At 41.2% G+C, this 25,838-nt stretch overlaps 1 long non-coding RNA gene across 1 annotated transcript in view; it reads left to right on the plus strand.

The window, feature by feature from the left end:
• The first annotated feature begins 407 nt into the window (after positions 1 to 407).
• LOC123585220 overlaps positions 408 to 25,838 on the plus strand; it is a 56,455-nt gene continuing 31,024 nt past the window's right edge. Inside the window, exon 1 of the long non-coding RNA XR_006705986.1 lies at positions 408 to 511. This is a non-coding gene — a long non-coding RNA (uncharacterized LOC123585220). The remainder of the gene's footprint in view (positions 512 to 25,838) is intronic.

A 25,838-nucleotide genomic window follows, 5' to 3' on the forward strand; every position in this document is an offset into this window, starting at 1 on the left:
ACACAACTATTACAACGATAGGCTACAATAAAAGCCATATGGGGGCGCCTGCGTGGTTCAGTCGGTTAAGCGCCCCACTTGGGCTCAGATCATGATCTTGCTCTTCGTGGGTTCGAGCCCGGAGTTGGGCTCTGTGCTGACAGCTCGGAGCCTGGAGCTGTTTCGGATTCTGGGTCTCCCTGTCTCTCTGCCCCTCCCCCACTCACAAATAAGCAAACATTTTAAAATAAATAAACAAATAAAATAAAACCTATATGACTTCAGTCTCTCTCTGTCTCAAAATACTCCTACTATTCCTCGTCCTTCTTGCGGTGACGTGAGCTAATAAAACGTCCACGGAGACGCGGCGAGGTGAGTGCGCATGCGTGTGACCTGCAGCCCATCCCGCGAGCTTGACCTTCTGGCGCCCCGACGCAGGAGGAGCTTCTGCCTTCCGGAAGGCTCTGCCAAGTCGGCGGGGACCTCCACGGAGCCCGTTCGCTTCTGGAGGAAAGAGCCAGACTTCTCAAAGGTCAGTCTGTTCGACAGGTGGGACCCCAGGGCCTTGTGCATGTTCAGCAAAGAGAGCTGCCCAAAACGTGACTGCATCCCCGTTCTGGGTTGTGATCCTCCCACACTTGTGACATTGTGGGCCTGAGCCACACGGGTAATGGGGCTACCTGCTTGACACATTGTGAGGGAACCCACACAAAAGCTGAGGTCCCTTGATCGTGAATGAATTCCATAATAAAGGCCTTTTTTCCACTGGCGTTCAATGTGGAAGGGTGCGAGGGCGCCTCCTCGTAGGGCTTCAGTGAGGACAGGCGTCTTGTCTTAGTGAATGTGACAGACGGGAAAATGACTTTCACTTAGGGACATTATGTGTGACAGAATTAAATGGCCACGAAGAAAATGAAACCCACGTGCCAGTAACTTAAGGTATTGCTGTCAATTTTAAAGAGGCGAGATTTACAGAGCCTCCATCTGAGATGCAGGCCGGGAGGAGGAGCTGCGCACTGCACAAGGTTTTCGGGGTAACGTCCACTCCTTTGAAAGGAGTGCCAGGCCCTGAACAACCAAGATCCAGCGCACGCATTTAGTCTCCCATCTGTAACCTCTCATCTCTTGTTTCCTGTCCTTCTCCCTCCAGCCCTGTGGAGTGCTATGCCATCCAGAAGGCAGTCTAATCCTTCACCTCTCTCATTGGTCCGGGCTGTTCCCCCTCTGTGGCCTGCTGTCCCTCCCCCATCCATTACTTACTCTCTGAGTCAGACTGAAGGCCCTGTCTCTTCGGCCAGGACTTCCTGACCCCCTCAGGAGGACCTTCTTCCCTATTCACCTTATACTTGGTCATTACTACCATTGTAACGTGAATCAATTTTTGTTATAATCATTTCTATTTCTCCCCTCCCAGAGAGATAAGCCTCTTAAACACAGAGGTGATTTTGATTTCCTTTTTTGTCTCCCCAGTGCTTGTAACATAGATGTTTAAATACTGTTTGGTGAAAAACAATTTATAAAGTGCTTGGCAGTTTACAAGGCTTTTTCAAGTGCATTATTTCTACTGATTCTGGAAGTGATTCCGTTTTCTTGTTGGCAATTATCATCATCCCACTGATTTTGCCCGTGAGGAAGTGTGGGTTCACAGAGGGTCAGGAACTTGGCTGGAGCTGTTCAGCTGGGAGGTGGTCAAGCTGGGGCTTCACAGTTTGGGTCTACTGACCAGGAAGCAGTGAGGCAGAGGGGCAGCAGAAGAATGGAAGCCTCAACAGACTTCACGTTCATCAGATCTTCTGACTTATAGCCCTGACCAGAGAGCCAGGAGGCTGAGTGTTTAGGGCCCACCACAGATATCAGATTTGAACCGTGTTCTCATGTGTAAAACAACAGGGTTATACTACATAAGGACTTCTCAGTTATCTTGTATTTTGTGGCCACTGATCTTTCTAATCCAGAGATTCCCAAATTTCCCTGATTCCTGCAGCCCTGCGGCCAAAAAAAAACAAAACAAAACAAAACAAAAAAAGAAAACATAACAAAACACCTTACAATTGTCTTTATTCACTACTTAGGTCTAAACGACATAGTTCATGTGGTGTCCAACTGACACCTGTGTCCCCAACACCTTAATAGCCCACAGTGCCTCTGGAGTTTGCCGTGTCATCCCGGGGGTGCTTTGGTTCACAATTTGGGAATCACATATCTTTTTTTTTAAATTGTTTTTTTAATGTTTGTTTATTTTTGAGAGACAGAGCGTGAGTGGGGGAGGGGCAGACAGAGAGGGAGACACAGAATCCCAAGGAGGCTCCAGGCTCTGAGCTGGCAACACAGAGCCCGACGTGGGGCTCGAACCCATGAACTAACTGCAAGATCATGACCTGAGTTGAAGTCGGAAGCTCAACCGACTAAACCACCCAGACGCCCCTGGGAATCACATTTCTAATCAAAGAAGGGCTCTATTCTGGTAGAAATTTAAACTTTACTTTGTAGAGAAAAATGTTTACATCATCATTATTTATACAAACTTCAAAGACCTGGACGCTATAATAGTTTATTGAGGGTATATTTTAATGCCATGGTTTTAAAACAGATAATTTTGTTAATAATCTGAAACATTGAAAAATACTGCTGAGAAGACAGTTTCCTGGCATCATTATAGAAATGGCACAAAATAAATTCTAATATTATCAGACCTGTAGCTCTTACATTTAAAAATAAAACTCATTCTGTTAGAAAGTAAATTATAGTGATACTATCAACAACCACTTTTATAATAATCATTATAAATTCAAAAATTAAAAAAAAAATCATCACCAGAAAACATTTAACAATTAGTGAACCTTGCTGTTGAGAAGGCTGCAGTTTCATTTTACTGAGTAACATCTCTGTTCTTGGGATAAAGTTTAAAACAGCAACTAGACGAGCAGCTTTAAGTAAAAAGTGATTTTATTTTCAGGGTATCGTCATATGAAAGCTATTCTCGCATAGCTAAACTGCTGGAAATAGTTCTGTGAAAGTTTTTCGTTAAGGGTTTCATGTTGTCCATGCTCACAACCCAAACACTTGCAAACTCTGCATGAACTGTTGTAATGCTGGTTCAGCACATAAATTAATAAAATCCCGTTTCTTTGAAATCCCCAGCCACAAAACGTTTGTTGCAATGCCACTGCGAATAAATGGATATGGACGGGCCACCCCAAGGCTCTCCTGTTCCGGGATCATCTGCAAAGAGCAAACGTCTATTGAATTGTGTTTCTTGCTTATCCGGGTCAGTAGTTAGCAATACCCACATGTCCAACTGCATAGAGATTGAGCCTAGAGCAGCAGGAGGTGGTGAATGAAAACACAGAGACCAGAGGACAGTGGGGGAGGGGCAGAGCAACACTTAATAACCGGCAGGTGTGGTCTGCGGGACGTAGGATGTAGCTGGTGGGCTAGAGGAGGAGAATTAGAAGAAATGATGCTCATCCAAGGTGATTTTGATGAGCCAGCCAAAAGGCCACAGATGGCTGCTCACAGTCAGTGGAATGACCAGAAGGAGCAGAAATTGTACACGTGGCACGTGGCTATGGGGACTGATGAATGAATTGTAGGTTTTAATTTTGATTTAGTTTTCATGAACTTTTCCTTTAATTTTTTAAAGCTTGTAAGTTTTCAGAGTCTTTGAGCTTTTCATCATGGTGAAACATAAATAACACGTGCCACTTTAACCATTCTTGAGTATACAGTTCGGGGGCATGAAGTACATTCACACACTGCCGTATAACCCACCGCCGTCATCCACCTCCGGAATTTTTTCGTCTTCCCGAACTGAAACTCTGTCCTTTCAGTTCCTTTGTGTGTATACTTAGCAGTGAAATTGCTGACTCATACAGTAATTCTGTTTCTTTCTTTCCTTTCTTCTTTCGAGGAACTGCCATGCCATTTTCCACAGCGGCTACGCCACTTCACGTGTCTCCCAGCCATGTGGTAGGTGCTCCAATGTCACCGCATCCTCTCCAATACTTGTTACATCGTTGTTTTTTATAACAGCCATCCTGATGGCTGTGAAGTCGTGTCTCATTATGGTTTTGATTCGCATTTCCCTAGTAGCTAGTGATGTTAAGCATCTCTTCATGTGCTTCTTGGCCATTTGCAGATCTTCTTTGGAGAAATACCTATTCAATCCTTTGCCCATTTGTAGTTGGTTTTTCGGTTGTCGTTGTTGAGTTGTACGAGTTCTTTATATATTCTGGATATTAATCCCTTATCAGATTGATGATTCGCAAATAATTTCTCAGATTCCATGGGTTTTCTTTTTCACTCTGTTGATAATGTCCTCTGATGCACAGAAGTTTTTTCTCTCTTTTTCTTTTATTGCCTGTGCTTTGGGTGTCAGAAAACTTTCAGTTTTTGATTTAAAAACATCATGCCTCAAGTTCCTGGGTAGCTCTATCGGTTAAGCGTCCAACTTCAGCTCAGGTCTTGATTTTGGGCTCTGTGCTGACAACTCAGAGCCTGGAGCCTGCTTCAGATTCGGTGTCTCCCTCTCTCTCTGCTCCTCCCCTGTTCGCACTGTGTCTCTCTTTCTCTCAAAAATAAACATTAAGAAAAGATTTTTAATGTGAACTTTAAGATGCTGTAGGCTCATTTTAGACTATTGGACACTTTGATCTCTGGATCACAACTGCCTTTATACCCCACTCTTCTAAGAAATTCATACCTATATTAAAGTTAGTTTCCCCTCTACCCACCCTCTGCTGATGAGGGCAAGTTGCTCTAGGTGTGAAAGTTTAAGGCAGAAGCTCACACCTTCCTACCATCCCCTCAGGAGATTTGACAGAAGTCTTACCCTGTGAGAGTCCCCGTCTAGAGAAAGGCCTCCTCTTTAGGCTGAATCAGCTGAATTTCCTCCTGGTCATATTCTTTGCCTTCCTTAAGACTTCAGCTCTGGATAGACAGCCAAAGACACGTCTCCCTTTAGGGTCTGCTTCCTTCATTCCTTATCTTCCAGGCATTTCTACTAAGAGCAAACTACCCCATCCCTGTGCTGCCTCTCGAGAATTAAAAGCTACTCCCAAGGTACATAGACCTTCTACTGCCTCACAAGCGCACCGCTTCACCTGGATAGGATGTGGCAGGAAAGTCAATAGTGATTATTGCTTGCCTCTGAAGGTCTCTCGATGGCTTGCAGCTCTCCCAGGCAGATGAGAAATATTTCCACTGAGGACAAGATAACCAGCCTGATGTGACCTACTTGCTAGTTAAGTCGCCAGCCTGATCAACAAGGCACTTCTGTTCAGACTCTCCCCCTGCTCGTCGGTAGGGCACAGACTTATGTCCGCTCAAGAAAGCCGGGAACCAGGAGAGAAGTGACTTCACCAGCGTGAGATGCCACGCTCTGTGTGATTATTAGACAGCAGTGATCCTGCCACATAAGCAGAAGTGGTGGCAATAGGAAACCTGGGGCAAGGAGGATGTGGGACCCTTGATCTGAAAGGTGTTCGTTGTGGTGTTTAGTGATACCAGGGAAGACTTATGATGGGAATTTACTAAAATAGATCTGTTATAGAACATCTATGATTTGTAGATTTATTTTATTCCGGCAAAGCTTCTATGTAGTTAGCATGATGGTGACTAGGGGAGTTGGCGCCTATGAGGTTGGGAAATTTTCCTGTACCCTACGAGGTTCTTCTGACTGGTCTAAGAAATTAAATTGACGGAGACAGATGAACGGGAGAAAATCAAATCTGATTATGTGTGTATGAGGAGTCCACGTAAACGTGAGAGATCCAAAGACAGTCAGGCAAAACAAGGCACATATATCATTCTGAACTAAGGAGAAGAGGGTAGGGGCCTGGGGCTTCAGGGGGAAGAGACGTCATTCACGGAAAGAATGGAAAGAGTAAATGTTTAGGAAGCATGTTTGTGGGGCCATCCAGAAACAATGGGACATAGAAAGGACTTTGATCAAATAGGCCTTGCTAGGTTCCTCCCAGTCTACCATACTTTCTTCATATTATACTGTAGTTGTCTGTGGTAGTGCCTGCCTTCCTGGAGCCAGCCAGCCCTCTATCTAAAAAAAGTTTTAGGTAGTTAGGGGGAAGGTCAAAGTTTCTTCTTGACTTTTTTGTTCTTAAAAATAATCAGCTTAGGGGAGCCTGGGTGGCTCAGTCAGTTAAGTGTCTGACTTCAGCTCAGGTCATGATCTTGCAGTCTGTGAGTTCAAGGCCCATGTCAGGCTCCATGCTGACAACTCAGAGCCTGGAGCCTGCTTTGGATTCTCTGTCTCCTTCTCTCTCTCACTTGTGCTCTGTCTCTCCCTCTCTCTCTCTCAAAAATAAATGAACAAAAAAATTTTTTTTAAATAATAATAATCAGATTAGGGGTGCCTGGGTGGCTCAGTTGGTTAAGCGTCCATTTCTTGGTTTCGGCTAAGTTCACGATCCCAGGGTCATGGATCTGTGTCCATGGATCCCTGTGTCGGGCTCTGTGCTGGGCATGGAGCCTTGTTGGGATTCTCTCTGTCTGTCTGTCTGTCTCTGCCCCTCTCCCCTGCTCACACACTCTCTCTAAAATAAAATAAAAAAATATTTAGCTTAAAATAATCCACATGCAAAGAGACACATTTTGGGCTGGCAGATTTTGCTTCTTTACATGCCAGCCTAGTGAACCATCCATATTTCTGGTTGGAAGTTGCAGCCAAAATTCCGTAAGTTAGCCATGCACATCTTTTATAAAGTATTACCTGCAAAATCTCTGCCCTCCTGTCTTTCCCCTGACTCTTACATCACCGTACCGTGTCTCTTCTGCCTGTGTCTTTCTTGCAGTTTGTCCAGGAACTCTATGAAAATTCAGTTCATGTCCCTTTTCACTTTAATGAGAGTCAAGTCCCCTGGAGGGAAGGCAGTAAGAAAAGCAGCCATTAGAAGTGTGGCACAGTGTGACGGTTAGCCTTGTGGTTACAACAAAGCAAAACAATAACAAATAAAAGAATTAATAATATTACATGCAAGTGAATCCACCAAGAGCTTTTGCTGCTTTTTACAGTATTTTTATTTTTTGTATTATTATTTTTTCCAACAGTTCGGCAAAGATCGTGTTATTATATCCGCTTTGCAGGTGGGGCTCAGAGAGGATAAATAAGATGATTCCACCGAACCTCTCCTGAACCCTCCCTTCCTTCCCACTCTCCACTGTTACCACCTGCCATGCGTGGTCACTGCTTCTGTGTTTTACATTTTATGTATTTACTTTTACTGAGGTGTTATTTACATGCAGTAAAACAATAAATCCTAAGTGTGCAGCGCAACATGTGTTTACATTTGTGTACACCTGGGTAACTGCCCCTCTGATGGAGATAAGAGAACAAATCCATCAGCACGGGAAGCTCCCCTCCATCTGTCTTCTGGTCTCCCACTGAACGTCACTTCTCCTCTGACTTTGGTTTCTGTGGGTTAGTTTCGCCTCTTCTAGGATGTGGGGAGACTGGGAGGACACACTGTGTACTTTCTTTGCATCTGGCTTCTTTTGTTCAACATCATGTTTTTGAAATTCATCATGTCTCTGCCTGAGTAGAATTCCGCTGTATGGGTGTACCACAATTATTTTCTTTCTTTCTTTCTTTCTTTCTTTCTTTCTTTCTTTCTTTCTTTCTTTCTCTCTCTCTTTCATAGCTTATTTTATTTTTTTAAATTTAATTTATTTTTTAAATTTACATCCATGTTAGCATCCAAGTGCAACAATGATTTCGGGAGTAGATTCCTTAATGCCCCTTACCCATTTAGCCCATCCCCCCCTCCCACACCCCTTCCAGTAACCCTCTGTTTGCTCTCCATATTTAAGAGTCTCTTCTGTTTTGTCCCCCTCCCTGTTTTTATATTATTTTTGCTTCCCTTCCTTTATGTTCATCTGTTTTGTATCTTGAAGTCCTTATATGAGTGAAGTCATGTGGTATTTGTCTTTCTCTGACTAATTTTGCTTAGCATAATACCCTGTAGTTCCATCCATGTAGTTGCAAATGGCCAGATTTCATTCTTTTTGATTGCCAAGTAATACTCCATTGTATATATATACACCACATCTTCTTCATCCATTCATCCATCAATGGACATTTGGGCTCTTTCCATACTTTGGAAAGCTATTGTCGATAGTGCTGCTATAAACATTGGGGTGCACGTGCCCCTTCGAAACAGCACACCTGTATCCCTTGGATAAATACCTAGTAGTGCAATTGCTGGGTCGTAGGGTAGTTCTATTTTTAATGTTTTGAGGAACCTCCATACTGTTTTCCAGAGTGGCTGCACCAGCTTGCATTCCCACCAACAATGCAAAAGAGATCCTCTTTCCCTGGATCCTCGCCAACATCTGTTGTTGCCTGAGTTGTTAACGTTAGCCATTCTGACAGGTGTGAGGTGGTATGTTATTGTGGTTTTGATTTGTATTTCCCTGATGATGAATGATGTTGAGCATTTTTTCATGTGTTGGTTGGCCATTTGGATGTCTTCTTTGGAGAAGTGTCTATTCATGTCTTTTGCCCATTTCTTCACTGGATTATTTGTTTCTTTGGGTTCTGAGTTTCATAATTTCTTTATAGATTTTGGATACTAATCCTTCATGTGATATGTCATTTACAAATATCTTCTCCCATTCCATTGGTTGCCTTTTAGTTTTGCTGATTGTTTCCTTTGCCGTGCAGAAGCTTTTTACTTTGATGAAGTCCCAAAAGTTCATTTTTGCTTTTTGTTTCCTGGATTCTCTATTCTGTTCCATTGATCTGAGTGTCTTGTTCTTGTACCAGTACATACTGTCTTGATGATTACAGCTTTGGCATACAGGTTGAAGTCCGGGATTGTGATGCCTCCTGCTTTGGTTTTCTTTTTCAAGATTTCTTTGGCTATTCGGGGTCTTTTCTGGTTCCATACAAATTTTACGATTGCTCTAGCTCTGTGAAGAATGCTGGTGTTATTTTGATAGGGACTGCAGTGAATATGTAGATTGTTTTGGATAGTATTGACATTTTAACAATATTTATTCTTCCTATCCAGCAACATGGAATATTTTTCCATTTTTTTGTGTCTTCTTCAATTTCTTTCATAAGCTTTCTATAGTTTTCAATGTAGAGATTTTTCACCTCTTTGGTTAGATTTATTCCTAGGTATTTTATGGGTTTTGGTGTAATTGTAAATGGGATTGATTCCTTGATTTCTCTTTCTGTTGCTCCATTGTTGGTGTATAGGAATGCAACCAATTTCTGTGCACTGATTTTATATCCTGTGACTTTGCTAAATTCATGGATCAGTTCTAGCAGTTTTTTGGTGGAAACTTTTGGGCTTTCCATATAGAGTATCACGTCATCTGTGAAGAGTGACCTCCTCCTGGCTGATTTGGATACCTTTTGTTTCTTTGTGTTGTCTGATTGCAGAGGCTAAGACTTCCAATACTATGTTGAATAACAGTGGCGAGAGTGGACATCCCTGTCTTGTTCCTGACCTTAGGGAGAAAGCTCATTTTTTTCCCCATTGAGGATGATATTAGTGTTGGGTCGTTTGTGTATGCCTTTTATGATCTTGAGGTATGCTCCTTCTATCCCTACTTTCTTGAGGGTTTTTTTTTTATCAAGAAAGGATGCTGTATTTTGTCAATGCTTTCTCTGCATCTATTGAGAGGATCATGTGGTTCGTGTCCTTTCTTTTATTGACGTGATGAATCACATTGATTGTTTTGCGGATATTGAACCAGCCCTGCATCCCAGGTATAAATCCCACTTGCTTGTGGTGAATAATTTTTTTTAATGTATTGTTAGATCTGGTTGGCTAATATCTTATTGAGGATTTTTATATCTATGTTCGTCAGGGAAATTGGTCTATAGTTCTCCTTTTTAGTGGGGTCTTTGTCTGGTTTTGGAATCAAGGTAATGCTGGCTTCGTAGAAAGAGTTTGGAAGTTTTCCTTCCATTTCTATTTTTTGGAACAACTTCAAGAGAATAGGTGTTAACTCTTCCCTAAATGTTTGGTAGAATTCCCCTGGAAAGCCATCTGGCCCTGGACTCTGTTTTTTGGTAGATTTTTGATTACTAATTTGATTTCTTTACTGCTTATGGGTCTGTTCACATTTTCTATTTCTTCCTGTTTCAGTTTTAGTAATTTGTATGTTTCTAGGAATTTGTCCATTTCTTCCAGATTGCCCATTTTATTGGTGTATAATTGCATAATTTTCTCGTATTATTGTTTTCATTTCTGCTGTGTTGGTTGTGATCTCTCCTCTTTCATTCTCGATTTTATTTATTTGGGTCCTTTCCTTTTTCTTTTTGATCAAACTGGCTGGTGGTTTTTCAATTTTGTTAATTCTTTCAAAGAACCAGCACCTGGTTTCATCAGTCTGTTCTACTGTTTGTTTGTTTGTTTTTGGTTTCCATAGCATTGATTTCTGCTCTAATCTTTATTATTTCCTGTCTTCTGCCGGTTTTGGGTTTTATTTGCTGTTATGTTTCCAGCTCTTTAAGGCGTAAGGTGAGGTTGTGTGTCTGAGACCTTTCTTCCTTCTTTAGGAAGGCCTGGATTGCTATATACTTCCCTCATATGACCACTTTGCTGTATCCCAGAGGTTTTGGGCTGTGGTGTTACCATTTTCATTGGCTTCCATGTACTTTTAAATTTCCCCTTTAACTTGTTGGTTAGCACATTCATGTTTTAGTAGAATTTTCTTTAGTCTCCAAGTACTTGTTACCTTTCCAAATTTTTCTCGTGGTTGATTTCGAGTTTCATAGCATTGTGGTCTGAAAATATGCAGGCGTGTATGCTCATGTGTGGGAGGGGTGAAAATGGCGTCACCCAGCTACCCAGTCTCTAGTATTGGAACTCTGTTCTCCCTGATCAGCAGTCACGCACCCACCCTTCATCTCCGGCTTCCATTCACTCCCTGGTTTTGCACTGCCCATGAACTACCTATCAGGTTGCCAGGCGGCACCTCCCTCCTGAGTTTTATCTCAGATGCGGCTGTGTTTCCTGACCCCTCACTTCTGAGGGACTGCGGCTGTGACCCGCTCGGATCCTCTGGGGGAGGGTCTCGCTGAGCAATGGCTGGCTGCCGGCTGCACCCAGGAATGGTCGCAGGATCGTGCTGGTGCCGATGCCCAAGACTGAGGCTGGGTGCCAGCTTGCCCCAGAAAAAGCTCACACAGTCGTGTAGCAGCAGCGTTTTGGGAATTATGGAAAATCGCAACACACATCTGGCACCAGGCTTCACCCTTAATGGCCTTGTTCCAGCACCTGAAAATCTGATTGTTCTCTGAAAGGGTCCGCTGGCACATTTGCCTGTGGGGTGGCCGCACAGCCTCTACTGAACGTCCTCCCAGCAGGGGAACCACCTCTCCCCATGTGACCTGAGGACCCCCCAGACTTCACCCTGCTCCTGGGGATTCGCCTTTCCCACCAGAGCACTGCCACATATGGAGCTGCGGAGTTTCAGGCTCTGCGGTCACCCTGTTTATAGAGTCTTAATGGAATTTAAACCCTCTCCATTCTCCTTTCTCCCTTTTTAGTTCAGTCCCTGCGGCTATTTCCGCTTTTCCACTTTCTCTCCGGCTGTTTGGGGAGGGGGGGGGGAATGGTGGTGCTTTTCCCGTACTCCTCCCCACTCCCATCTCTGTCCTCTCTCCCCACACAAAGCTCCCTGCCCTCTGTGACTTCTCTCTCCCCCAGTTCACCTCTCTGCGCTGTGTACCTGCTGAATTCTGTGTTTCAGGTTGTGCAGAGTGTTGTCTTAATCCTCCAATCAGTTTTCTAGGTGTGCAGGATGGTTTAGTGTGGGTCTGACCGTATTTCATGGACGCAAGACACACAAAAAAACTTCCATGCTGTTCCACCATCTTGGCTCCTCCTGCTTTTTACAGTATTTTTAGGAAAAGAAAACAAAATAAGTATGGTGCTATATGTATGTGTGTGTATATATATATATATATATGTGTGTGTGTGTGTGTGTGTGTATGTGTGTGTGTGTGTGTGTGTATATATATATATATATATATATATATATATATATATATATACACATACATATTTTTCCCCCCAAAGTCACACTCTTAAAAGCTAACTAAGCAGTTTGATCTTAGATATTTTTTGGAAGACTGTAGAGTAACAAAGAACAAAGTAACAAAGAAACTCTTCATAGAAGCAGTCTGCTGACTCCCAGATTCCATGCCCCTGAGTATACGATTACTTTTATAGATGCCTCAGTCTTCAAGTTAACATGTTGATACGGCTGGAGTTTGAACACACTGATTGCTGTGCCATGCTGTCTGCAGGTTTATGACCTACACATCTTTGAGAATTTTCTTTATTCAAGTCACTTGGTTTTCTTGAAACATTGTTTTGCTGCCTAATAGTAGATTAGCATCATCTTTTTTTTTCTTTTTTTCCTTCAAAAAATAGCAGAGGAAATGAAATTAGTATTTTAAGGTTGGTTTTATTTGCCCATACGTAAGCATATATGTTGTTTGATCAAAAAATGCATTACTTAAGGGACGCCTGGGTGGCTCAGTCAGTTAAGCGTCTGACTTCGGCTCAGGTCATGATCTCATGATTTGTGAGTTCAAGCCCTGCCTAGGGCTCTGTGCTGACAGCTCAGAGCCTGGAGCCTGCTTCAGATTCTGTGTCTCCCTCTCTCTCTGCCCGTCCTGTGCTCGCACTCTCTCTCTCTCTCAAAAATGAATAAACATTAAAAAATGAATTATTTAAGTAAAAACTATAGAGATCTGCTTCATCTTGTCTAGTTTTAAATTCAGAAGTAGCAACTCCATAGCAATTCAATTTATTTCTATTTTATGATACCATACTAGGTTAGTCTTTTTTTTTTTTTTTTTTTTTTTGGTAAAATTGACAATATCTGGGAGTTGCTTTAAAATTACATATCAGGTTAATCTTTTTTTTTAATATTTATTTATTTTGAGAGCAAGAGAAACAGAGCATGAGCAGGGGAGGGGCAGAGAGAGAGGGAGGCACAGAATCTGAAACAGGTTCCAGGCTCTGAGGTGTCAGCACAGAGCCCGACACGGGGCTTGAACTGGGAACAGCGAGATCATGACCTGAGCCAAAGTCAGACACATAACCAACAGAGCCACCCAGGCGTCCCACAGAGCAGGTTAATCTTAAAGAACCCAACAGCTTTCATTCAGTTTAGACCAGAATATCACAAATCTCTATGTAGTATAATGCCTGCTATTCAAATAAAAGCCAGTTGTTGTAATGTAATGACACCTACAAATACTAAAGGCATACCCATGGATGTTAAGTTGAAGTATAGAGACCAGTATTCCTACTTATTATTTTAGGGCAGAAATATCCCAGTTACATTGATTGCAAAATAAAATAAGGAACTTCATGGTGGAGTGGGATTTGGGAATCACACAGATTATAATTCCAGCCTTTAACCTATAAACTGCATGACTTTGGCTAGATTATGTATTCTCCCAGAGTTTGAATTTCCTTGTCTGTAAAATAGAGATTAACATCTATATATTATGGTTGATGTGGCGATCAAAGAGAATAAACACGAATGCCATGGGCAGTCCCTGGTCCTTACAGCAGGTGGCATTTAACAAATGTTAGGCCCCTTCCTGCCTTTCTGCCTTCCCTTTGCTTGCACTACACAATTGGAAATATGCAGCTATCAAGAGTAGTCTTGTGGGAATGCAAGCTGGTGCAGCCACTCTGGAAAACAGTGTGGAGGTTCCTCAAAAACTAAAAATAGAACTACCCTACGACCCAGCAATTGCACTACTAGGCATTTATCCAAGGGATACAGGTGTGCTGTTTCGAAGGGGCACATGCACCCCCATGTTTAGGGCAGCACTATCAACAATAGCCAAAGTATGGAAAGAGCCCAAATGTCCGTCGATGGATGAATGGATGAAGAAGATGTGGTCTATATATACAATGGAGTATTACTTGGCCATCAAAAAGAATGAAATCTTGCCATTTGCAACTACGTGGATGGAACTAGAGGGAATTATGCTAAGTGAAATTAGTCAGAGAAAGACAAAAATCATGACTTCACTCATATGAGGACTTTAAGAAACAAAACAGATGAACATAAGGGAAGGGAAACAAAAATAATATAAAAACAAGGGGACAAAACAGAAGAGACTCTTAAATATGGAGAACAAACTGAAGATTCCTGGAGGGGTTGTGGGAGGGGGGATGGGCTAAATGGGGAAGGGGCACTAAGGAATCTACTCCTGAAATCATTGTTGCACTATATGCCAACTAATTTGGATGTAAATTAAAAAAATAAATAAATAATTAAATTAAAAAAAAAAAAGAGTAGTCTTGGAAGAGACTGAATTGGAAACTTTTGTAAACAAGGAGATGGGAAGAATGCCTGGCTGGCTCAGTTGGTTAAGCATCTGACTTCGGCTCAGGTCGTGATCTCATGATTTGTGAGTTCAAGCCCCATGTTGGGCTCTGTGCGGACAGCTCAGAGCCTAGAATCTGCTTCAGATTCTGTGTCTTCCCCTCTCTCTGTCCTCCTCTGCTCGCACTCTGTCTCTCTTAAAAAAAAAAAAAGTAATAATAATAAAGGAGATGGGAAAGGTGTCAGTTTTGCATCATGAGGATTTATTGGCATATACTTGGGGTTTTATGCCCATGAGATATTTTTAGAACTTTAATAGCTTTAAGAGAACAGTTCAGATGCTATCTTATTCCTCTAGTATAGAACTTTATTTTCTTTTCTGAGATTTGTGAATGGTACCTTTTATAAAAATAATGGAATTTTTTCCCTAGAGTCTGGACTGTTCTAATAGTTACAAAATAATATTTGACCAACATGAGGATTATACACTGAACATTTTTCTGGGTTTATGTAATGGGCTTTTTTTTTTTTTTTTTTTTTTTTAGGAAGAGGGAGGAAGTACTTTAATATTCTATAAAATAGAATAGAAAATGGCGATTACTCACTGCGTATGCCTATCACATTATAATATATTTATATACATATCTGTTTCCTATTTTAGAGTGTAAGTTACTCAAGAACAGAGACTGTGTCGTATGTTCCCTGTATCCTTGGTGCCTAGCTAAGCAGAGAGCACACAGTAGGTGCTTAATAAATTATCTTTAAAAATGTACAAGAGTAAATCTTGCTAGATATAAAAATGTGTACGTGTACAATCTATTGATTGACAAGGCCAGGACCTCAAAATTCAGTCTCCAAATGTCAAAACCTTACCCATCTTTCAAGGCCTAGCCCAGGAGCAAAGTGACTTCTTCCTGGTAATGCCTTAATCCTTCCACAACCCAGAGAGATAAGCCTACTCACATTTGCATTCTGGTAGCACTTTGTAGCTCTTCTCTTTGAACATTTATCACTTTCTGCCTCATGTTATAAGCTGTTCAGTGATTTAGGGATGAATTAACTCCTGCCTATTCATGGTTGTATCATCCTTGAGTGTCTCACAGTGCTAACAACACACTTAGTGGGTCCTCATCAAATGCTGGTTGAATTCGTCCCTTATTTAACAGCTGAACTCTGAAATGTTTTTTAAATGGCTTCAAAACCCTTGTGGAAACAGGTATATTTGTAACAGAATGAACGTAGAAAAATACTGAATTTCATATAATAGAAGGAAACTACCTGCATTTGCATCCGCTCTGTTGATTATTTGCTGCTGCGCCATCGTCCAGTTACTTAGACTCTTTGTGCCTCCACTCCTTGATCTATAAAAAGGGGATAATAATACTACCTAACACTTACGGTTGGAGATAATATTTGTAAAGGTGTTTGAAGAAAGCTTATCACATAGTGAGCACTTGATAATTATCCACTCTAATAATAGTAGTAATAATAATATTAATAATGACAGACTGAAAGATTGCTACTTCATATCCAGCTTTTCAAAAGAATACCAGACATTGGAGATGTGAAAGGACATTGATACGATATTTAAAAGAAAATTCTGGGGGCGCCTGGGTGGCTCAGTCAGTTGGGCGGCCGACTTCGGCTGGGGTCATGATCTCGCGGTCCGTGAGTTCGAGCCCCGCGTCGGGCTCTGAGCTGATGGCTCAGAGCCTGGAGCCTGTTTCCGATTCTGTGTCTCCCTCTCTCTGACCCTCCCCCGTTCATGCTCTGTCTCTCTCTGTCTCAAAAATAAATAAACGTTGAAAAAAATTTAAAAAAAAATAAAAGAAAATTCTGTTATGGTAAGAACACTTAATGTGAGATCTACCCTCCTAACAGATTTTTTTTAAAGTTTTTATTTAGGGGCGCCTGGGTGGCGCAGTCGGTTAAGCGTCCGACGTCAGCCAGGTCGCGATCTCGCGGTCTGGGAGTTCGAGCCCCGCGTCGGGCTCTGGGCTGATGGCTCAGAGCCTGGAGCCTGTTTCCGATTCTGTGTCTCCCTCTCTCTCTGACCCTCCCCCGTTCATGCTCTGTCTCTCTCTGTCCCAAAAATAAATAAACGTTGAAAAAAAAAATTAAAAAAAAAAAGTTTTTATTTATATATTTTGACAGAGAGAGAGAGAGAGAGAGAGAGAGCGAGAGAGAGAGCATGTGAGCGGAGCAGGGACAGACAGAGAGGGAGACAGAGAATCCCAAGTAGGCTCCATGCTGTCAGCACAGAGCCCCATGCAGGGCTTGATCTCATGAACTGTGAGATCATGACCTAAGCCTAAATCAAGAGTCAGACACCTAACCAACAGCCACCCAGGTGCCCCTACCCTCCTAACAGATTTTTAAGTGTATTTTACAGTATTGCTATCTGTAGGCACAATGTTGTACAGCAGACCCCTAGAATTTGTTCACCGTGCATAAAAAACTTGATGCCTATTGATTAACAACTCCTCATTTTCCCCTCCCTCTAGGCCCTGGAAATCACCATTCTACTCTCCGCTTCTATGAGTTTGACTGATTTAAATACAGGTACTTCATGTAAGTGGAATCATGCAATATTTATCTTTTCGTGACTGGTTTATTTCACTTAGCATAACGTCTTCAAGGTTCATCCATGCTGTCACGTATTTTTTTTTCAAGATTTCCTTCTTTTTAAAGGCAGAATAATACTTCATTGTATGGATATGCAACATTTTCTTTATCCATTTATTTGTATTGAGTATTTAGGTTGTTTCCACATCTGGGCTATTGGGAATAGGAACACGGGAGTGCTAATATCTCTTTAAGATCCTGATTTTAATTCTTTGGGTAAGTTCCCAGGAGTGGGATTGCTGTGTCATATGGTAGTTTTATTTTTAATTTTTAAAGGAAACTTTATACTCTTTTCCGTAGCAGCTTCACCATTTTGTATTCCCACCAACAGTATACAAATGTTTCAATTTCTCAACATTCCCAGTGACACTTGCTATCTTTTCTTCTTTTTTCTTATAATCACTTCATCGTAGGTGTGAGATTGTATCTCATTGTGATTTTGAGTTGTATTGATGATTAGTGAAATTGAGCATCTTTTCATACACCTGTTGGCCATTTGTGTGTCTTTTTTGGAAGAATGTCTATTCAAGTCTTTAGCCCATTTAAAATTGGGTTCTTTGGGGGCACCTGGGTGGCTCCGTCGGTTAAGTGTCTGACTTCGGCTCAAGTCATGAGCTCATGGTTCAGGAATTTGAGCCCCGCATTGGGCTCTGTGCTGACAGCTCAGAGCCTGGAGCCTGCTTCGGATTCTGTGTTTCCTTCTCTCTCTGCCCCTACCCGACTCAGGCTGTCTCTCTCTCTCTCTCAAAAATAAATAAACATTAAAAAAAATAATAATAAAAATAAAATAGTGTTGTTTGGAGTTTTTTTGCTATTGAGCTGTATGAGTCCCTTTACTATTTTGGAAATTAACCCCTTCTCTGACACGTGGTTTGCAAATATTTTATCCCATTCTGTAGGCGGGCTTTTCACTCAGTTACTGTCTTCCTTGCCGTGCAGAAACTTTTTAGTTTGGTAGTTCCTGTTTGTCTATGTTTGCTTTTGTTGCCTATGCTTTGGAGTTGACATATCCAAAAAAATTATTGCCAAGATCAACGTCACGAAGATTTTCCCTTATGTTTTCTTCTGGGAGTTTTACACCTTCAGGTCTTACATTCACATTTTATCTATTCTGAGTTTATTTTTGTATATGGTGTAAGATACGGATCCAATTTCTGATATGTATTTTCACATTTCTCAGTTGGTTCTTTCTCTTTGCCACTCAGTTTCTGCCGTCCCCACTTCAACCACACAATCCACCTTTTTTTTTCTTCTAAAATTTCATCTTGCAAGATTCACCTTTGCCTAAAACAGAGCCCGTTTCTCTCCAGTTTGCTTCCCACATCCCTTACTGTTCCAGATACGCATCAGTCCCGGTGCTCTCCTGCCCCACCTGCAGCCAGCACTGAGTCAACAGGAAAAATTTCATATGTAATATTCTGAGAGTCAGCCCTCAGGTAATAATTCCCCTGCTTTTAGTCATTCATATCCTTAATTCACAGAAATGTTGAGTCTAGTGCCTTCTAGTTGCTGACCTAAATAAGATCCCCAGTTTTGTAAAGATAATATAAAGTTTATTTTAGTAACAACCATGAGTCATTACAGAAGCTAATGAACTTGGGAATTCTATGAAATCATCCAAGCATATAAAGCCTATTTTCCAAGGATCCTTTTTCTTAGTTCAAGGCCACAAAAATTGGAACGTGATGGAACTTGACTTCCAACCCACATTTGCCTTATGTCTAGATAATTATGAGTTAGAAATCAAGAAAACAAATTGTTAAATGAAACACACTCTATTCTCTAACATAACAAATATGCCACGGTAATGACCTATGAGGCCAAGGTTGAATTCATAATTTTCAGACTCCTTGGTGTTCTGTACAGGGCAGTGGTGACTGAGGGAAAGCTAGCCCCAGCCCTGGGCCAATCCCCTTTCATTTTACCCCAGCCCTGTTCCCCACATAGGGGGCCTTGCATCCCCTTGTGTGGACTCCCTAAGCCCCATTCAAGCTCCATCCACACATCCTCACTCTCTTCAGACAGCAGTACCTTGGGCATTCTTTGGACACGCAGTCTGTCTTTTGAAGATGGACCCAGGGAAGAGGCCCTGAAGGCTCAGGGCCATTTAGACAGGGTCCTAATTACCTAATGGTCTAGAACAGAGGGTACAAGCTCCAGGTAGGAAGGAGTGCAGTCAGGGGAAGACCAAAGAGGCACCTTCTAAAGCATGAGTCCAGGCAGGGGCCTTGTTACCTAAGTCAACTGCTCAACCCAACGCTGTGCCCTGCCCTCTCAGCCACTTCTCATTTCAGTCTCAGCTGCCCTGGACAGTTCCACGGAAACATAACTTTCCTTGTGCTGCCCGCATCCTACTTCAAGCTCGAGCTCAACTTTCTGCCCCATGGCCATCTCCAACACTGTAGGAGTTTGCCTTATACAAATGCAAACCAGACACATCGCTGAGTTAAGGGTCTTGGAGGAAGCCTCGACTAATACAGGACAGGAGCAGGTGGGCAAGGGCTTAAGCCTCCTGTTTCTTCAGGCAGACAAATCTGGACAGCTTTCCCGGCGCTACTTTTGAGATCCTGGTAGAAACGAGCCCACTGCTCACAGCAGCCACCTCAACAACACACCTTTATCTTGGCTTTTCCTTCTTCCCTGCCTCATTCACCTTGCTCTCTCACTCTTGGTTCCTGGAATCACTTCCCAGATAAATCCCCACACTCACATCCTTGCCTCAGGCTCTGCTGTTAGGGATTCTCAACAGAATAAGGAGACAAATCTAAGAAAAAAAGGGGACCAGCCCCTTCCAAGTACAACCAACCACATTACCAGCCCAATCTCACTGAGGTCCCTCACCAACAATTGTTTAAAAACTTGTCTGAAGGTAAAAAGTATTGTCCAACACGTTTATATTAGAACCTAAATTCCTATTAAAGAGGTTTTTGTTGTTTTTTTTTCCTTTTTTTTTTTTTTTTAATTTTTTTTTTTTTCAACGTTTATTTATTTTTGGGACAGAGAGAGACAGCATGAACGGGGGAGGGGCAGAGAGAGAGGGAGACACAGAATCGGAAACAGGCTCCAGGCTCTGAGCCGTCAGCCCAGAGCCCGACGCGGGGCTCGAACTCACGGACCGCGAGATCGTGACCTGGCTGAAGTCGGACGCTTAACCGACTGCGCCACCCAGGCACCCCTGTTTTTTTCCTTTGAGGGATGGTCCGGTCTTCCCTCTATTCAGATGTCTCAATTATGAACCCTCACTTCCACGGCTAGAATCTCCCAAATCGACCATAGCCTATTGGGAGGCAGGATGGAGGGAGTTGCTTATGGAAAATGAAGAAGGAACGGAAGCAGAAAGCTGTTCGTAATTTTGACGTCAAAGATTACAATGAACAAGATGAAGTGCAAATAGCCCCTTCATACAGTTGACCACTGAGCTGAGGATCGCATATGCCAGAATTTCCCGGACAGTCCCCACTTCAGATTTTTGACATGAGATTCAGAAACACATTCCTCTGGTCAGACTGTTGTCCAGATTTAAGATTCAGAAAATAGGGCCACAGGCCATCCAAAGCCATAGTCAGGCCAGGGACCACTGTCTGTTGCCTGGGTGCCTTGTCTAGAGCCAGAGCCTTACGACTGGCTTCCTACAGGGTACATAGTGCCCAACTCCTGGAAGGAGCTTTTTGACGAGACCAACAAACACGACTTCGTGCACAGCCTGCCCTGTATAGGGCACCCTGCTGCAGAAAGCTGGCCTCTGGAACTTCTTTGCTCTGCATCCGTTTTTACTACCAGACTCCAAGTAGAGACCGTGGTGCCCAGACTTTGGCCCCTGTGGAAAGGAGCCACTCATGACCTAAAGGTGAACCTGGCCATCTACTGTTTACCTCCCCAACTTAAAAACCCAAAGTGGGATGCATGGCAGAGAGAAGATCAACCATGGAAACCATCAATCTTAGAGCTGGAAGGACTAACCCCTCACTTAACAGATGAGACTCTGCCATAGGATTACAGCCTAAGGTAATATATTGGATTTTCTACAGATTTGGGAAAAATTAATCCTAAAACCTAAAATGATTGCATCTTGCAACCATTTGCTATTTAATAATGTTTTCAAGGGCTTATTTTATACTATAAACTGGTGTGGAGGGATCCTGCACTGTGTAAACTGATAGAGTTGATTTCACTATCTGTGCTGTCCCCCAGTGGTGGAGGTAAGAAGGCACACCCAGGAATGGGCACTGGTGTTAGTACGTCCAAGGAAACAGACATTTACAGATCTAAGAATAGACAGTTACCTGTCCTTATAATCAGTGCAACAATAACCTCGTAGATTTGGTCCTCCTCTTCAGAAATGAAAATGTCATTGCTATGGACACCTTTTATGTACAAGCACTGGAAAATCAAGATTTTGACCTCCAGATACAAAGCCATAGAAAAATGTTTTAAATATTCCAGGTATCATTAAGCAAACAGTTATTGAAATGAACCATGGGGCAAGCACTGTTCTAGGCCTTGGGATAGAAATATCAATAACACTGGGCCTTTGTCTACAGGAACTCACAGTTCTTTCCCTGGAATGAACAATCAACAAATCATTACATTCAGTGTGACATGTCCTATTGTAGACAGTATAATGATCTTTTATTTTTCATATTTTCCCCCTAGATGACAGTGGTTCAACAAAATGTAAATGGAGGAGGAGGAATATAGAGGTATTCTCTTCCCTCCCCAGACATCTAAAACAAACCTTTTGGGGCGCCTGGGTGGCGCAGTCGGTTAAGCGTCCGACTTCAGCCAGGTCACGATCTCGCGGTCTGTGAGTTCGAGCCCTGCGTCGGGCTCTGGGCTGATGGCTCAGAGCCTGGAGCCTGTTTCCGATTCTGTGTCTCCCTCTCTCTCTGCCCCTCCCCCGTTCATGCTCTGTCTCTCTCTGTACCAAAAATAAAACAAACCTTTTATAGCTGCCTCTCCAGTCTCCTGTTAAAAAAAAGTGTGTGTGTGTATATATATATATACACACACACACATATGTATGTATATATGTATGTATATATGTATGTATGTATATATGTACGTATGTATATATATATGTATATATATGTATGTATATATATATAGATAGATATAGTTATATATATCTATAAAATTATATATCTATAATTTTTTTGAGAGAGAGAGCAGGGGAGGGGCAGAGAGAGTGAGAGAGAGAGAATCCCAAGCAGGCTCCACACTGTCCATCCATACACATGTATGTATATATGTATGTATATATATATGTATGTATATATGTATGTATGTATGTATATGTATGTATATATGTATGTATATATATGTGTGTATATATATGTATATATATGTATGTATATATATAGATATAGTTATATATATCTATAAAATTATATATCTATACTTTTTTTTTTGAGAGAGAGCAGGGGAGGGGCAGAGAGAGTGAGAGAGAGAGAATCCCAAGCAGGCTCCACACTGTCAGCACAGAGCCCGACGCATGACAAACTCACGAACCGTGAGATGACCTGAGCCAAAATCAAGAGTCAGACACTTAACTGACTGAGCCCCTCTCCAGGCTTCTGTTTTAAAGATGCAAACACCCCAAGTAGGAAGATGTCTTTATCAGATCCACTGCCCATTACCTGAGGTCAGCCTGTGGTCATAGGATATAGCTTTCACCAGACAATTTGTCTCATCTTCCATAAACCTTTAAATCTAGTCTGGGAAAGTCCAAAACAAACAAACCACCACAACAAAACACTTTCCTACTATGCACATTAAAAAAAAAAAAAACACCTGTTAACTTCATCACTTTATGATTTTTGCAATATCAATGTAGAAGCAACCAACTGGCTTTTTATGCTAATATTATTAAGAGCATCAAACACCAGAGTTTTCAGGAAAGAGGGATAAAATAAATTGGTAACTATAGGGTTTTCATGATAAAACAACAGGGTAAACTTTTAAAATATGCCAAATTACAAATTAAAAAAGTAGTTGGAAGCATGGTAATGAAGGAAACAGCAAAAATCTTAGCAGGCGGTATCGGGAAAAGAAAATAAATACAGTGACCTGAGCTTTGGATGTCTTTGTCATGCAAGATACAAGATGGAAAAGAGGCAATATGCATTGATCTGAACATAGGAACAAATTTCAGTAAAAAGTAGACTGAAATATATCCATCCTTAACAGATGAACACAAGGAATAATGTTTAAGATTTGGGCAACCTTGGTTGACAGGATGGAAGCAATTTTGAGCCATTTAAAATGAAAGTAACTGAAATTATATTAGGCCAAATTTTAGGATTAATTTAACTAGGACTTAATTACATTTAATTAGTAATCTAGGGGTAAATGTTACCTGAATAAATGACAACGAAGGAATGATAGACACATTCTGAAGTATCAAAAATTAACAGTGTCTTGCTTTGGACACATATCACTGAGAAAGGACCAAAAATGGAAGTTTCTACTTTTTAAGAAAATGTTAGACTTTTGGGTAAAGACAATGGAATGCAGTTGGATCACAAGATCTACCTCCCTCAGTACCAAATGATATAAACTACCCAAAGGGCATGAGCAGAGTTGCCCTGGAGTAACAAAACATGATGTAATGTCAGGCTATAACCTTTAGAAGGAGATGCTAGCTAATGAAAGAGAAAGAAACTTTGGCAAGGCTCTGCCAGGTGTCAAGACCATTCTCAGGAACAAAATAAGTCCAGAGCTACTGGGCAGTGCAGGTGCAGAGTCTAGGACCACAAAACCACAACGACATCCGAGAATATTTGCTATTGTCTCAAAATGAAAAAAAATAATAATAATAAAAATTTCCATGCCATTTTATTTAAAAATTTTTAAATTTTTTTTTTTCAACGTTTATTTATTTTTGGGACAGAGAGAGACAGAGCATGAACGGGGGAGGGGCAGAGAGAGAGGGAGACACAGAATCGGAAACAGGCTCCAGGCTCTGAGCCATCAGCCCAGAGCCTGACGCGGGGCTCGAACTCACGGACCGCGAGATCGTGGCCTGGCTGAAGTCGGACGCTTAACCGACTGCGCCACCCAGGCGCCCCTATTTAATAATTTTTAAATATGTTATAGGAAAATTATTTTCCTCTGTGAAATATGTGATCATATGTCTGGTAGGACAAAAAACAAGAGTTACCTCCCAAATGAGTGATCATTTGGATAGTCCTGCTAATATGCCCCATATTGAAGAGAAGGGGACTGAGGAAATAGCTTATCTTGTCAGGGAGTAAAAAAAAATAATTTCTTTAAAGGTCAGCATTGATTTCACTTTTATTTCAGTTATCTATTTTTCTGTTAAATTCAAGAAAATACAACAACTAAAATAAAAAACTGGGTTGGATGAGCTCAACAGTACAGTGGAAATGACAAAAGATAAAAGCAGTGATTCACTTAAGAGCAGTGAATAAAAATTACTCAACGTGAACAACAGAAAATAGATGAGAAAAAAAATGAATAGGGCCTTATGGTCCTGTGGAACAACAAACGTTGTATTTGTATCATTGGAGTTCCAGAATGAGAGAAGAAAGAATAGGGAGCTGAAAAAACACTTGAAGAGATAATGACTGCAAATTTCCTCCCAAATTTGGTGAAATACACAAACTTACAGATTTATGAAACTAAACGAATCCCAAACCAAAGAAATCTGTGCCAAGACATGTCATAATCAAACTTTTGAAAAGTAATGGCAAAGAAAAAATATAAAAGCAATCAGAGAAAAATGTTGGAGATCTGAAATAGAAGACTTAAGCTCCAACTCAAATAACAGAAGATTACTCATCTGAAGCCATGGAGGTCAGCAGGAAGTGGCAGATTTTTCAAGTGCTGATAGAAGAGAATAGGAAACTGTGAATTGTGTCCAGAGAAACTACCCTTTGTGAAGGAAGGGAAAATAAAAACATCCTTAGATGAAAGAAAACTAAGAGACTTTGTCACTAGCAGACTACCCTTAAAAAATAGTAAAAGAAAACTCTGCAAATAGAAGGACAGTGATAACAGAGGGTTTGCAACTTCAGAAAGAAAAGAACAGTGAAATGGGTAAAAATAATGAACTGTCCTCATGAGTTTCTGAAATCCTATTCAATGGTTGAAGCCAAAATTACAACAGTACTTGTAGCGTGTTCAAAATATGTAGAAGAAATACTTGAAACAATTCTATTTTAAAATAAGGGAGGGTAAAAAGGTTTAAATGGAAGTAAGTTTTCAATACTTCACTTGAAGTAGTTAAACATTAATACCAATAGGCTGTAATAACTTACATATGTATATTGTAATACCTAGAGCAACCACTAAGAAAGCTATACAAAGCAATATACTCAAAAACAGTATAAATTAAACAAGAGGGAATCCTAAGAAGATGATTAAAGCATCCCATGGGAAAGCAAGAAAAGAGAAACAGAGGAAACAAAGAGAAAATAAATAATAGCAGACTTAAGCTCCAACATTTCAAGACTTACTTTAAGGATAAATGGTCTAAAAACACTAAGTAAAGGACAAAGATTAGCAGACTAAATTTAAAATAAAAAAAGAAAATATGTACATGCTGTGTACTAGAAATTCACTTCAAACACAACAGTATAGGTAGGTTGAAAGTTAAAGGGTAAAAAAAAAGATATATATGCTAATATTAAACTTGATAACAGATAAAAATAACAGGTAGACAGACTTAAGAGAAAAAATTAAAAGGGATATAAAAGCATATTATAGAATTGTTTTTATTTAAAAAAAAATTTTTTTTTTTACATTTATTCATTTTTGAGACAGAGACAGAGCATGAATGGGGGAAGGTCACAGAGAGAGAGGGAGACACAGAATCTGAAACAGGCTCCAGGCTCTGAGCTGTCAGCACAGAGCCCGACGTGGGGCTCGAACTCACGGACCAC

This window comes from Leopardus geoffroyi, chromosome B1 (genome assembly GCF_018350155.1).
Source record: "Leopardus geoffroyi isolate Oge1 chromosome B1, O.geoffroyi_Oge1_pat1.0, whole genome shotgun sequence".
Lineage (NCBI taxonomy): Eukaryota > Metazoa > Chordata > Mammalia > Carnivora > Felidae > Leopardus > Leopardus geoffroyi.